Here is a 13,120-nt window from a genome sequence, read left to right on the forward strand (position 1 = left end):
GTTTCCCCCACTCTCTTTCCCATCAGGAAGCTTCCATAAGCCTCTTATCCTTATCCTTTAGAAAATGACAGAATAAAAACAGAATAAAAACCACAATCACAGAAAACTAATCAAACTGATCACAAGGACCACAGCCTTGTCTACTTAATGAAACTATGAGCCATGCTGTGTAGGGCCACTGAAGATGGTCAGGTCATGGTGGGAGGTCTGACAAAACGTGGTCAACTGGAGAAGGGAATGGCAAACCACTTCAGTATTCTTGCCTTGAGAACCCCATGAACAGTATGAAAAGGAAAAAAGATATGATACTGAAATATGAACTCCCTAGGATGATAGGTGCCCGGTATGCTACTGGAGAAGAGAAGAGAAATAACTCCAGAAAGAATAAAGAGATGGAGCAAAACCAAAAACAATGCCCAGCTGTGGATGTGACTAGTGATGGAAGTAAAGTCCAATGCTGTAAAGAACAATATTGCATAGTAGCCTGGAATGTTAGGTCCATAAATCAAGGTAAATTGGAAGTGACCAAACAGGAGATGACAAGACAGAACATTGACATTTTAGGAATCAGAAAACTAAAATGGACTGGAAAGGGTGAATTTAACTCAGATGACCATTATATCTACTACTGTGGGCAAGAATCCCTTAGAAGAAATGGAATAGCCATCATAGTCAACAAAACAGTCCAAAATGCAGTACTTGGGTACAATTTCAAAAATGACAGAATGATCTTTGTTCATTTCCAAGGCAAACAATTCAGTATCACAGTAATCCAAGTCTATGCCCCAACCAGTAATGCTGAAGAAGCTGAACAGTTCTATGAAGATCTATCTACAAGACCCTCTAGAACTAATGTCCCCCAAAAGATGTCCTTTACATTATAGGGGACTGTTATGTAAAAGTAGTAAGTCAAGTGATACCTGGAGTATCAGGCAAATTTGGCCTTGGAATACAGAATAAAGCAGGGCAAAGGCTAACAGAGTTTTGCCAAGAGAATGCACTGGTCATAGCAAACACCCATTTCCAAAAACACAAGAAAAGACTCTACATATTGACATCACCAGATGGTCAATACCAAAATCTGACTGATTATATTCTTTGCAGCCAAAGATGGAGAAGCTCTAAACAGTCAAAAAAAAAAAAAAAACAAGACTGGGAGCTGACTGTGGCTCAGATCCTGAACTCCTTATTGCCAAATTCAGACTTAAATTGAAGAAAGTAGGGAAAACCACTAGACCATTTAGGTATCACCTAAATCAGATCCCTTACAATTGTACAGTGGAAGTGACAAATAGATTCAAGGGATTAGATCTGATAGAGTGCTTGATGAACTATGGACACAGGTTCATTACATTGAACAGGAGGTGGTGATCAAGACCATCCCTGAGGAAAAGAAATGCTAAAAGGTAGTCTGAAGAGGCCTTACAAGTAGCTAAGAAAAGAAGAGAATCTAAAGGCAAAGGAAAAAAAAGAAAGATATAAGCATCTGAAGGCAGAATTCCAAAGAATAGCAAGGAGGGTTATGAAAGCCTTCCTTAGTTATCAATGCAAAGAAATAGAGGAAAACAATAGAATGAGAAAGACTAGAGATCTCTTCAAGAAAATTAGAGATACCAAGGGAACATTTCATGCAAAGATGGGCTCGATAAAGGACAGAAATGGTAGGGACCTAACAAAAGCAGAAGATATTAAGAAGAGGTGGCAAGAATACACAAAAGAACTGTACAAAAAAGATCTTAATGACCTAGATAGCCATGATGGTGTGATGACTCACCTAGAGCCAGACATCCTGGAATATGAAGTCAAATGAGCCTTAGGAAGCATCACTAAGAACAAAGCTAGTGGAGGTGATGGAATTCCAGTTGAGATTTTTTTTTTTTAACGTTATAGACTTTAACGTTGCAAGAGCATCTCACCCATTCATGAAAAGCATTTCTCCATCAAGTTCATGCAAGAAAATGTTGTCTAAGCTAAAGAAATCATAGATAAAACATTTTATCAGAGGAAAGTATAAATAACAAAAAATTGCTTATCACAGGAAACTAAAATCATCTAATAATGTATTTAATAGTTCTAGTTTCATAGGTCTTTATATGTTATGCCAATATGTACCAGAGTTTAATGACAGAAAAGGCAACAATTTTTAAATTGCTGGTATACATTTATTTACAACTTTTTAATGTAAGGCAACTTATTAAAACTGAAGAACCACAAGATGAAAATGAAGTCAACAGAAAAATCAAACTTCTCAGAACCAAAAGAACACAAAACATCAAACATAATTTAGAAATGAATGTGGCAGAAAGATATGTAGCAGACCTGCATTCCATTACCCCAGGTTATGTCAGTTCACAATTTTAAAAAAACCTTTGTAGAGTATGAAATTAAAAATCATTTTTGGTGTAGGTGTAAACTCTGTGCTTAATCACATGGCTATGCTGACTCAACACTATCTTTGAAGATGGTCCATTGAAAGAGAGACATAACAGGTTCATTCCATAAGTTTCATTCAACTTTACTCAGGATTGGATACACATTAAATGTGTTTTTAATGCATAAAATCACAGTGGATAGCAGCAAAGGACTGGGGGTGGGTGAGTAAGGAGAATCTGATCATTCACATTGTGATTATTCTGCATATTTATGGAAAACACTTCACACTTTCTCAAACCTCAAGACTTCCCTTTTTAAAGAACCAAAATAAACCTAAGACACCTCGTGGACGGTTCCCCACCCCTAAATGAACTGGATACTCGTTTCCACATAAAACTGAAATAACAGTACGGAAGCAAAAGATTCTGATAGCAATGAAGTCTGTAAACTGTATCTCAGTCTCTCTTTCTTACTCCTAAAGTGCAATATGCTGGGTTGCGGTCCTCTCTCAGTAGTGCTTCTCCTGTAAGTAATCCTTCATTTTGTTGGACAGGGGCAGTTTCAGGATCAAGTCTATCCAGGTGGACTGGCGGATGACGAAGCGGCACAGGTACTGCAGTGAGCGCACCTGCAGGAAGCACGACACGAGGTTGGTGAGGCTCACCGGGTAGGCGGCGAAGCCTGGCAGGCCCGATCCTGAGTATCAGAAAGCCCCGTTCTCCGAGTCCCTAATGGAGTGCTCTATCAGGTCCACGATGGATGTGTGTCCCTCCAAATCCGAGCTGTTCATAGAAGCTAAGCCTGCCATTGGAGTGTTCCATTCTGGTGTGGAGGGTCCTGCGGTGGGAGTGGCAGCTCATGCTGAGCAGGTAGTGGTCGTCAGAGCTCTCCGTCACCAGGAAGGAGCCATCAGGCATGTTGACCAGCTTGCCCTCCGCCTCCCAGCTTGTGATGGGTCCCCAGTACCAGCCCTGCTTGGCCAGCTTCTTAAGCTCATCCGTCAGGCTGGTCACCACCAAGGGGCTATTGCTTTGCACTGAGTCATATACCCTGGCCACCCTGGGGGCTGAGTTGGGATCGAAATTCAAGTGGCAGCACATGCTCTCAGCCAGGTGGGCGTCTGGGCAGGTCAGCTTGGCGAAGTTCCTTTGGCTCAGATCAGTCTGCAGGGGAGGCAGCAGTGGGGTGTGTGTGTGTGTGTGTGTGTCTGTGTGTGTGTTTCTCTGGGCGCGGTGGGGTGGGGGGGGGCAGTTCAGGGCCCACGTGGGCCCGCCTCAAGCACTGCAGCAAGACCCCCCTGGTGCCCATCAGCAGACTGCCCACCAGCCCCTCGGTGAAGAGCTCGGGGGCCACGGCGAAGTCCCCGTGGGCCGGATGCTTGTAGTCCTCATGGTGGTGGTAGGGGAAGGGGCTTCCCGGCGGCTGGGGGAGGAGCCATCCAAAGGCACAGTGTACCGGATGTAGTCCCGAGCCACCAGTCCAAGGACGACAGGCACGTGTTTACCCAGGCAGAGGCACAGGTCCCCGGTTGGGGACCCGGAGCTCCGAGCGAGTCCAGCAGCTCTGGCCATGCGGGGCCGGCCTGGCAGAGGTCGCTGAATTCCTTGTGCACGCCGTTGAGGGCCGACCCGGGTCGGGCAAGTGCACCGGCACCTTGACCTGCGACTCCATCCAGATGCACATTTCCTCCGAGGAAGTGGGGCGCAACGGCCAGGGCATGGGGCTGTAGTGATGGCTGCACAGCGACGGGGAGTGCATGGGCTTCAGCGACCGCACGTCCTTGAACACCAGGGGCGCCGGTTACAATGAGAACCTGTCCTTGTCCACTGAGCTCCCCAACGCCATGCCGCCCTTGCCCTTGGCCTTCCACTTGGTGCTCAGCGGTCTTTTCAGCATGCCCACGGGGCTCTGGCTCTTGGGTCCTTTCTTGCCCATTTCATCTTCGCCGTGGAGATCACAGCCGGCCATCTCCTTCCCATAGCAGCTCCCAAACAAGGCCTCCTCTTTCCTGAAGTTGCTGGCTAGTGCTGGCTGTTGTATGACCATGAATTCTGCATCTTCTTTTCTCTTACTCAAGCTGAAAGATTTCCGGAAGGTCTTAAGACTGATTTTCTTCATTCTGACTAGTTACCTGATCCGAGGGGCTCAATTTCTCTCTGGGATATTATCCTCGAACACCTGGGTAGGCTGCAGGGAAGGCTACATCCATGGGTTTTTCCAGCTTTATTTCCTCTTTGGAAGTCACTGTCTGGAGCCAGACTGTTCTGGCTCACCTGAATCCCAGGTCCATCTTCATCAGTCGTGTAATCTTAAAGGTATTGGTGTCCATCATCCAAGTTAGTGGCGAGGTTTCAACGTGTTCATAAAAGTGATGTCCTTAAAAATGCCGCCCAGATAAAGCTACACAGGTGCTTGCAGCTAAAGGTGGGAGGGACAACAGTAATACCCACTCTGTATAAGTGAGGAAGCTGAGGCAGAGATCACGACACTCGCCTACACCCCTGATTCTGCAAGATGATCTGCTTAATCTAAACTATGGGAGAATTCTGCTGCATAATTCATTCTGGTAGAAACATGGAATTAATCTGGTGGAAGATTTCAGGACATCATGGTGACTACTGCAGGGGTTTACTGATGCTCAGATAGCTTTGGCTCCCAGGCCTTCAGAGATGTGATCTCTTCTTTGTTCCTTCTTCTCTACTACTCAAGATTTGGTTCCCAAGAACAATGGAATAGCCACTGCTCCCCAAACATAGTCTCCAAGTGTGATGTTCCAGTGGCAGCCACTCTGCTTCCTTGCCCAGCACCAGTCTGACTATCATGCTCTGTCCTCCTCTCCACAACTCTTCCTCCCACCACCTTCCTCCTTCTTCTCCTCTTCCTCCAGGAGGGGCACCCTGGCTGCCTGCCTCAGAAGAGCCACAGCCCAGGAGCTGAGCTGGATGCCCCCCAACCACTACTCGGCCAGTGGCACAGGCGGGCATCTGCTGATTTAATTCAAATCCTAAAAGATGATGCTATGAAAGTGTTGCACTCAATAGGCCAGCAAATTTGGAAAACAGCAGTGGCCACAGGGCTGGAAAGGGTCAGTTTTCACTCCAATTCCTAAAAAGGGCAATGCACAAGAATGTTCAAAGTATCCCACAATTGCACTCATCTCAGCATTGGAGAAGGAAATGGCAACCCACTCCAGTGTTCTTGCCTGGAGAATCCCAGGTGGGATTCAGTCTATGGGGTCACACAGTCAGACACAACTGAAGTGACTTAGCAGCACATGCTAGCAAAGTAATGCTCAAAATTCTCCAAGCCAGTCTTCAACAATAGTGACCCATGAAATTCTAGATGTTCAAGTTGGGTTTAGAAAAGGCAAAGGAACCAGAGATCAAATTGCCAAAGTCTGTTGGATCATTGAAAGAGCAAGAGAGTGCAGAAAAATATCTACTTCTGTTTTATTGACACCGTCAAAGCCTTTGACTGTGTGGATCACAACAAACTCTGGAAAATACTTCAAGAGATGGGAATACCAGACCACAGTACCTGCCACCTGATAAATCTGTATGCAGATCAAGAAGCAAGAATTAGAACTGGACATGGAACAACAAACTGTTTCCAAATTGGGAAAGAAGTATGTCAAGACTGTATACTGTCACACTGTTTATTTAACTTAAATGCAGAATACATCTTGTGAAATACAGGGGTGGATGAAGAACAAGCTGGAATCTATATTGCCGGAAGAAACGTAAATAACCTCAGATAAGCGGATGACACCACCCTCATGGCAGAAAGTGAAGAACTAAAGAACCTCTTGATAAAAGTGAAAGAGGAGAGTGAAAAAATTGGCTTATAACTCAACATTCAGAAAGCTAAGATCATGGCATCTGGTCCCATCACTTCATAGCAAATGATGGGGAAGCAATGGAAACAGTGAAAGAATTTATTTTGGGAACCTAGATAGCATATTCAAAAGCAGAGACATTACTTTGCCAACAAAGGTCCATCTAGTCAAGGCTATGGTTTTTCCAGGGGTCATGTATGGATGTGAGAGTTGGACTGTGAAGAGGGCTGAGCACCGAGGAATTGATGCTTTTGGACTGTGGTGTTGGTGAAGACTCTTGAGAGTCCCTTGGACGGCAAGGAGATCCAACCAGTCCATTCTGAAGGAGATCAGCCCTGGGATTTCTTTGGAAGAAATGATGCTAAAACTGAAACTCCAGTACTTTGGCCACCTCATGCAAAGAATTGACTCATTGGAAAAGACTCTGATGCTGGGAGGGATTGGGGGCAAGAGGAGAAGGGGATGACAGAGGATGAGATGGCTGGATGGCATCCCTGACTTGATGGACATGAGTCTGAGTGAACTCCGGGAGTTGGTGATGGACAGGGAGACCTGGCGTGCTGCAATTCATGGGGTCGCAGAGTCAGACACGACTGAGTGACTGATCTGATCTGATCTGAAGATCACTGCAGATGGTGACTGCAGCCATAAAATTAAAAGATGCTTGCTCCTTGGAAAAAAATTTATGATCAACCTGGACAGCATGTTAAAAAGCAGAGACATTTCTTTTCCAACAAAGGTCCCTCTAGTCAAAGCTATGGTTTTTCCAGCAGTCATGTATGGATGTGAGAGTTGGACTATAAAGAAAGCTGAGTGCCAAGGAATTGATGCTTTTGAACTGTGGTGTTGGAGAAGACTCTTGAGAGTCCCTTGGATTGCAAGATCAAACTAGTCAATCCTAAAGGAAATCAGTCCTGAATATTCATTGGAAGGACTGATGCTGAAGCTGAAGCTCCAGCACTTTGGCCACCTGATGTGAAGAACTGACTCACTTGAAAAGACCCTGATGCTGGGAAAGATTGCAGGCAGGAGGAGAATGGTACAACAAAGGATTAGATGGCTGGATTGCATCACCGACTCGATGGACATGAGTTTGAGTAAGTTTCCGAGTAGGTGATGACAGGGAAGCCTGGTGTGCTGCAGTCCATGGGGTCACAAAGAGTCGGACAGGACTGAGTGACTGAACTGCACTGATATGCATTTTTCAAAATGAAATAAATATCTAAAATATCACCTGCTTCCTCAAATGGCTTGTTGTCTGTGATCTCTCAGAGGAAGAGAGATAATATCTATTTTATTTTAAATTATATTCTATTGCAGGTATTTATTTCCATACCAGTCTTTCAGCCTATAATCTCTTAGAAGGATCTAGACTTATTACTGTAGACTCTCTTTCCAAAAGTGTGACTAATACACATCCATTCCTCATTAAATGTAGGAGACAGCAAGAAAGAGACAGACAGAGATAAAGAGATATAAAGAAATGAAGTCTATAAAATGAAATAATAATTGTCTCCAGGAAGTTTCATAGACCAAAATTCATTTAATTTTATATTTAAAAAATATTTTCATTGACTCTTCTAATTTAAATTTCATAAGAACCTTACTCTTTTTTTCTTCATGAAAAGTCAAGACATGAGGATTTACAAAATGTTTCAAAACAGTCACTTTCTGGTTGAGAATATTTTTACTTAAATTTTGGGTTTCCCTGGGTGCTCAGCTGGTAATGAATCTGCCTGCAATGTGGAAGACCTGGTTTGGAAAGATCCCCTGGAGAAGGGAACAGCTACCCACTCCAGTATTCTGGCCTAGAGAATTCCATGGACTGTATAGTCCATGGGGTCACAAATTGTTGGACATGACTGAGTGACTTGAACGCTCACTTTCACATGACTCTAAAAAGTTTTCCCTTTCACCACTTATGTCACCAATTGTGTGGGTTTGCCTTATACCATCTAATAATCTACCTCTTCAGATACCAACTAGTATCCTACAATTTAATTCATATGTGACCCTAACTACTCAGTTATTGGAGACCCCAGAGGCTAAGAGCTTAGTCTCACAAAACTGTACCTACTCCAGACACTGATCATAATTACCAGCTACCTGTATTTCTGACTGTAAAGTCAGAAGGTTCTCACAACCCCCTCCTCAGGTTCAGTAATTTGCTAGAACAGCTCACAAAAAATATGGAATCACTTTACTCACTAGTTTGTTATAAAGAATACAACTAAGAAACAGCCAGATGGAAGAGATGCATGAGTGAGGTACAGTGGGAAAGTGCAAGGAGCAGAACTTCCATGCTCTCTCTCCAGACATCACCCTCCCAGCACTTTATTGTGTTCACTCATCTGGCCATGGTTCAGTATTTCAGAGACTATCTGAACCTTGATGTTTAATAATTTTTAAGTAGGCAATTTTATGTAGGCATGACTACACTGGCGTTATTAATTTAATGATTCAGTTCAGTTCAGTCTCTCATTGTGTCTGATTCTTTGAGACCCCATGGGCTGCAGCACACCAGGCCTCCCTATCACCAACTCCCAGAGTTTACTCAAACTCACGTCCATTGAGTCAGTGATGCCATCTAACCATCTCATCCTCTGTCATCCCCTTCTCCTCCCACCTTCAATCTTTCCCAGCATCAGGGTCTTTTCAAATGAGTCAGTTCTTTGTATCAGGTGGCCAAAGTATTAGAGTTTCAGCTCCAGCATCAGTCCTTGCAATGAATATTCAGGATTGATTTCCTTTAGGATTGACTGGTTTGATCTCCCCACAGTCCAAGGGACTCTCAAGAGTCTTCTCCAACAACATAGTTCAAAAGCATCAATTCATCAGTGCTCAGCTTTCTTTATAGTCCAACTCTCACATCCATACATGAATGTGAAAAAACATAGCTATGACTAGATGGACCTTTGTTGGCAAAATAATGTCTCTGCTTTTTAATATACTGTCTAGGTTTGTCATAGCTTTTCTTCCAAGGAGATAGTGTCTTAATTTCATGGCTGCAGTCACCATCTGCAAAAAATGAAGTCTCTCACTATTTCCATCATTTCCCCATCTATTTGCAATGAAGTGATGCGACCAGATGCCATGATCTTTGTTTTCTGAATGTTGAGTTATAAGCTGATTTTCCGCCTGTCTTCTTTCATTTTAATCAAGAGGTTCTTTAGTTCTTCTTTGATTTCTGCCATAAGGCTGGTGTCATCTGCATATCTGAGGTTATTGATATTTCTCCCAGCAATCTTGATTCCAGCTTGTGCTTCATCCAGCCTGGCATTTCTCATGATGTACTCCATATATAAGCTAAATAAACAGGGTGACAGTATACAGTCTTGACATACTCCTTTCCCAATTTAGAACCAGTCTGTTGTTCCATGTCCAGTTCTAACTCTTGCTTCTTGATCTGCATACAGATTTCTCAGGAGGCAGGTATGGTTTCTGGTATTCCCATCTCTTGATGTATTTTTCACAATTTGTTGTTATCCACACAGTCAAAGGCTTTGGTGGAGTCAATGAAGCAAAAGTAGATGTTTTTCTGGAACTCTCTTGCTTTTTCAATGATCCAGTGGATGTTGGCAGTTTGATCTCTGGTTCCCCTGCCTTTTCTAAATCTACCTTGAACATTGGAAGTTCACATTTCATGTACTTTTGAAGCCTGGCTTGGAGAATTTTGAGCATTACCTTGCTAGCATGTGAGATGAGTACAATTGTGTGGTAGTTTGAACATTCTTTGGCTTTGCCTTTCTTTGGGATTGGAATGAAAACTGATCTTTTCCAGTCCTGTGGCCACTGCTGAGTTTTCCAAATTTGCTGGCATATTCAGTGCAGGACCTTCACAGCATCATCTTTTAGGATTTGAAATAGCTCAACTGTAATTCCATCACCTCCAATAGCTTTGTTCATAGTGATACTTCCTAAGGCCCACTTGACTTCACATTCCAGGATGTCTGGCTCTAGGAGTGATCACTTCCCTGTGGTTACCTGTTGGGGTCCTTTAATGGACTGGAACCTGGTGGTCCGGAGTCGACAATAAGAAAGTGAAAGAAAGAAAGAGGCTAATATTCCTTGGGTTACTCAGAAAACCAATAAAGCCTTTGGACAGAGCTTGTATTGCTCATGTAGGCGCAGGGCGCCCTCTCAAGAAGTCTTGGAAGCCCAGGCAGGAAAATGAGTTCGGCAGGCCTTGGCACTCCATGGAATCAGCCAGAAAGAGAGAGAGAGAGAGAGAGAGAGAGAGAGAAGGACATGGGGACCCAAGTCTCTGGTGGAACAAGGGTGTTTTATTGAATTCTGTGTGAGTAATATATACTGTATTACAATGTAGCTTCTTCAGATAAAGATCAAAGTGAAGTGAAGTGAAATAGCTCAGTCATGTCTGACTGTTTGTGACCCCATGGACCTTCCATCCATGGGATTCTCCAGGCAAGAATACTGGAGTGGGTTGCCATTTCCTTCTCCAGGGGATCAAAAGACCAGACTTTATAAGTTACCAAGGAAACAAGGAGCAGTAGAGGCCGTAAGGCCAAAAGACAATCCATATCAAAAGAGGGTCATAAATAATCCCTTTCTCCATATGGAAAAGCTAATGAAGCAAATCCTATGCAAGAATCCCATCTCTTTGACCTCAGTCCTGGGAGTGGCTTGCCACTCCACTGGCTCTTATCAAGAATTGATAAGGAACAGAGGGCTCAAGAGAAATAGGAAACACCACACATTTAATCCTACTGTTAAATATTCCCTGACAGTTATCAGTGTCATGAGGATCTTTTTTGTATAGTTTTTCTGTGTATTGCTGCCACCTCTTAGTATCTTCTGCTTCTGTTAGGTCCATACCATTTCTGTCCTTTATTGTGCCCATCTTTACATGAAATATTCCCTTGGTATCTCTAATATTCTTAAAGAGATTTCTAGTCTTTCCTATTCTATTGTTTCCTTCAATTTCTTTGCATTGTTTGCTTAGGAAGGCTTTCTTATCTCTCCTTGCTATTCTTTGGAACTCTGCATTCAAATGGGTATATCTTTCCTTTTCTCTTTTACCTGTTGCATCTTTTCTTTTCTTGGCTATTTGTAATACCTCCTCAGAAAACCATTTTGCCTTTTTTCATTTGTATTTTTCAGAGATGGTCTTGATCACTGCCTCCTGTACAATGTCACGAACCTCTGTCCACAGCTCTTCAGGCACTCTGTCTATCAAATCTAATCCCTTGAATTAGATTGTATGATTATACACTTCCACTGTATAATCATAAGGAATTTGATTTAGATTTGGGTGATACCTAAATGGTCTAGTGGTTTTCCCTACTTTCTTCAATTACGTTTGAGTTTGGCAATAAGATGGTCATGATCTAAGCCACCATCTGCTCCTAGTCTAGTTTTTGCTGACTGTATATAGCTTCTACATCTTTGGCTGAAATGAATATAATCCATCTGATTTTGGTATTGACCATCTGCTGATGTCCATGTGTAGAGTCTTCTCTTGTGTTGATGGAAGAGGGTGTTTGCCATGACCAGTGCATTCTCTTGCCAAAACTCTGTTAGCCTTTGACCTTCTTTGTTATGTATTCTAAGGCCAAATTTGCCTGTTACTCCAAGTATCTCTTGACTTACTTCTTTTGCATTCCAGTCCCCTATAGTGAAAAGGACATTTTTTTGGAGTGTTAGTTCTAGAATATCTGGTAGGTCTTCATAGAACAACTAAACTTCAGCTTCTTCAGCGTTACAGGTCAGGGGCAACAACTTGGATTACTATGATATTGAATGGTTTGCATTGGAAATGAATAGAGATCATTCTGTCATTTTTGAGATTGCATCCATGTACCACATTTCTGACTCTTGTTGACTATGATGACTACTCCATTTCTTCTTTGGGATTCTTGCCCACAGTAGTAGATATAATGGTCATCTGAGTTAAATCACCCATTCCAGTCCATTTTAGTTTTATGATTCCTAAATTGTCAATGTTCACTCTTGCCATCTCCTGTTTGACCACTTCAATTTCCCTTGATTATTGGACCTAACATTGGAGGTTCCTATACAATATTGTTCTTTACAACAATTTAATACTTGGCTATTGGCAACTGAACTCAGTTTTTGCCTCCTCTTCACTCTCTGAAGGTCTAGGTGGTGGAATTGAAAATTCCAATCCTCTAGTTAAATGGTTGGTTCCTATTACAATGGTCATCCTGAAGCTATCTATAAACCCATCTGGAGTCACTTATGATCAGCATAAATCCAGGTGTGATTGAGAGGGGCTTATTAGGAATAATATTCCAAATAATATATATATATATATATCACCAACTCGAGGAATGTGAGTTTGAGTGAACTCTGGGAGTTGGTGATGGACAGGGAGGCCTGGCGTGCTGCAACTCATGGAGTCACAAAGAGTCGGACACAACTGAGTGACTGAACTGAACTGAACTAAACTGATATGCTTATATGATGTTTATATATATATGCTTATATGATGTTGGTTTAGGTTACTATGATTTAAAGTTAATAATATTTACTTCAATTTTTTTGACATCCAAATCAATTTCTAAATTCTCAGTTGTGAACAGCAATGATAGCAGCAGCAGAGGCTGTTTTGTCTAGCTCTTGTGATGGGTTGTCTCTTGTGAGTTAAGCTCTAGCTCTACAGCCATAAATTAAAGCAGTGATATCATTACTGCACAGTCCCTCAGACCCCTTCCATTAGGGGAAAATAGGACCAAAAAGGACAAGGGGAAGGGGAGGAAGAGTATCTCTGTCTGTTTTGCTTATGGGTTTATGTCTGCTGACAGATAACAAGGCAAAGAGTGAAGAAGTTGTGCTTTTAGTAAGCCCAAGGGTCTTTTTTTTTTTTTTTTCCCATCTATTTTTCCTTTGTGAAATAAATTGTTTCTCTATATGCTTTGTACTGTAATGGTT

At 42.6% G+C, this 13,120-nt stretch overlaps 1 pseudogene; it reads right to left on the reverse strand.

Moving 5' to 3' along the window:
* Nucleotides 1-2,881: 2,881 nt before the first annotated feature.
* Nucleotides 2,882-4,491, reverse strand: LOC147378131 (suppressor of cytokine signaling 6-like; annotated as a pseudogene).
* Nucleotides 4,492-13,120: the final 8,629 nt, after the last annotated feature.

The sequence above is a fragment of the Bos grunniens genome, chromosome 2, assembly GCF_055505025.1.
Source record: "Bos grunniens cultivar Pamir isolate PY7600 chromosome 2, Bosgru_T2T1.0, whole genome shotgun sequence".
NCBI classification, from domain to species: Eukaryota; Metazoa; Chordata; class Mammalia; order Artiodactyla; family Bovidae; genus Bos; species Bos grunniens.